The following is a 2500-nucleotide window of genomic DNA, read 5'->3' as shown; positions in this document are numbered from 1 at the left end:
GAATGGATGGATGCGAGGTGAATCAACAGATTGATGAATGGATGGATGGGGAATGGATGGATGAAAGAATGAAGGCATGATGGCATAAACAGATGATGGATGAATAGAGGGATGATGGAGTGATGGACAGATGTGGATGGAGGAGCAGCTGAATAAAAGAGTGAATGGATGAATGGGTGATTAGTTGGTGATATTGATCCTCGGTTCATCCACTGGGGGTAGACTTCTACATTAACACCTCTCTCTCTCTCTGTCTCTCTCTCTCTCTCTCCCTCTCTCTCCCCTGTAAAGCTTGCAGGTCCTGGTGGTGTGTGTGTGTGTGTGTGTGAGCGTGCCTTGCCACTGTCTGCGTGCGTGAGAGAGAGAGAAAGAGAGAGAGAGAGAGAGAGGCTGAAAGAGAGCGCTCAGCCTCAGCGTGAGTGAATAACGGAATCAAGCGGAAGATGAAGATGGTGAGCGCGTGCGGGTGAGGGACCTGTCCGCTCCGGAGCTCACGCGGCGTTTAGCGAATGGAGGTGACTCTGTGGTGAGCGTCGGCTCAGGGTTTCATTCATTTAATGACATCGCGTTACATGTGGCTGTGTCGTTTGGTTTTAACGACCTTGTGTGTGTGTGTGTGTGTGTGTGTGTGTGTGTTTGTGTGTGCGTGCACGTTTCGGGTGACCGTGTTCTCTTTGATCCCCTAATGAGTGCTTCTCTGGTAGAGATGCTTAAACCACATCCGACCTCTGCACAAACTGGGCTTTAATACTTGCGCTGTGTGTGTGTGTGTGTGTGTGTGTGTCTGTGAAGAACACAACTTGTCCTTTTGGACGCTGCAGTGTGTGGAGGAAGGAAACACTGCTGCATGCTCAGGGACAGCAGATCTCCTCCCGGTATCAACACCAAATCAAATCAGGACCAAAATTAATCAGAGCAGCATGGAGAACAGCTCATAGTGCACAATTCATAGTGAACAGCATGAAGTGAGCAGCTCATGGTGAACAGTGCATAATGACTACACTATTCATAATCAACAGCACATAGTGAAAAGCCCATGGTGAACATTTCATAGTGAACAGCTCATGGTGGACAGCTCATATTGCACAGCTCATAGCGAACAGTTCATGGTGAACAGATCTTGTTATTTTGTGTGTGGTGATCAGTTTATGGAGAACAGCTCATTTTATGGTACTGAGTGTGGTGATCAGCTCATGGTGAACAACTTGTGTTATGGTTTTGTGTCCGGTGAAGAGCCTGTGGTGAACAGCTTGTGGTAAACAGCTCATGGTGGAATACATTTCGTTAAGGATTGGTGAATGGTGAACAGTTTGCAGTAAACAGCTTTTGGTGAACAGCTCATGACTGTCTTGAGTGTAATGAACAGCTTGTTGTATATAGTTGTGAATATTTTGTGTTAAGCAGCTTGTGATATGTTTTTGATGATGGTGATTAGCTCATGGGGAACAGTACATAGTGAAAAGCTTTTATCGAACAGCTTGTGATTCAACTTTTGAACAGAAGCTTGTGAACAGCTTAAGACGAATAGCTTAATATGAGCAACTTAAAGCGAACAGCTGATGGTGAACAACTCGTGGTGAACAGCTGATGGTGAACAGCTTGTGGTGAACAGCTCATGGTGAACAGCTGATGGTGAACAGCCTGAATTAATGTTTCCCCAAACCTGACATGGCAGTGACCGACAGTAAGGTCATTTGTTTCTGATCTCTCTCTCTCTGCTTGCTTTTAATGGAGGTGTATGTCTGTGTTTGAGTGTATGAGAGTGCACATGTGTGTGTGTGTGTGTATGTGTGTGTGTGTGTGTGTGTGTCTGTGTGTGTCTGTGTGTGTGTATTATATTTATTGTATATTCATGCCTCTGAGTGTGGCACCATGTTTTGAATTACATTTCTATTCTACTCTCATCTCACTTTTATTACACACACACACACACACACACACACACACACACACACACACACACACACACACACACTCTGCCTGTAATGGAGAGAGTATAAAACATTTTAACGAGCGTCTGTGGGTTGGTGTCTGAGCGGTGACCTGCTGTTCAGAGAAAAGAGGAGATTTATACCTGATCAATGAAGAGAGAGAGAGAGAGAGAGAGAGAGAGAGAGAGAGAGAGAGAGAGAGAGAGAGAGGGGGGGCAGAGAGAGAGAGAGAGAGAGAGAGAGAGAGAGAGAGAGAGAGAGAGAGAGAGAGAGAGAGAGCTAAGGCAGAGAGAATTTTAGATCAGTCGTGATCAATAGAGGAACATATAGATTCAGACAGATGAAAGGATGGAGAGAGAGAGAGAGAGAGAGAGAGGGAGAGAACACGAGAGAGGGATGTGTGGAATGTGAGAGGGGAATGAGTGGAGAACAGTGGAAAGATGGCCGAGTTGAGCAGCTGGAAGAGAGGATGAGCGCAGAAGAGGGAAGCGAGGGATGAATTGTTGGAGAGCAGGTTAAAGAGCAGAGGAGAGGAGGTCTGTAAAACTTTAAAGAATGTCTCTGTCTCC

At 45.9% G+C, this 2500-nt stretch overlaps 1 protein-coding gene across 2 annotated transcripts in view; it reads left to right on the top strand.

The window, feature by feature from the left end:
• Nucleotides 1-2500, top strand: part of grm5b (glutamate receptor, metabotropic 5b) — a 35718-nt gene that overhangs the window by 1200 nt on the left and 32018 nt on the right. Inside the window, exon 2 of one of the 2 annotated variants that reach the window (XM_066679141.1) lies at nucleotides 292-526. The exons of the other annotated variant lie outside the window; for it this stretch is intronic. The gene's annotated coding sequence lies outside the window, so the exon portion shown is untranslated. The remainder of the gene's footprint in view (nucleotides 1-291; nucleotides 527-2500) is intronic. 2 annotated transcript variants of the gene reach the window in all.

This window comes from Hoplias malabaricus, chromosome 1, assembly GCF_029633855.1.
Source record: "Hoplias malabaricus isolate fHopMal1 chromosome 1, fHopMal1.hap1, whole genome shotgun sequence".
Classification (NCBI taxonomy): Eukaryota; Metazoa; Chordata; class Actinopteri; order Characiformes; family Erythrinidae; genus Hoplias; species Hoplias malabaricus.
This window is presented reverse-complemented; position numbering and strand designations above follow the sequence as displayed.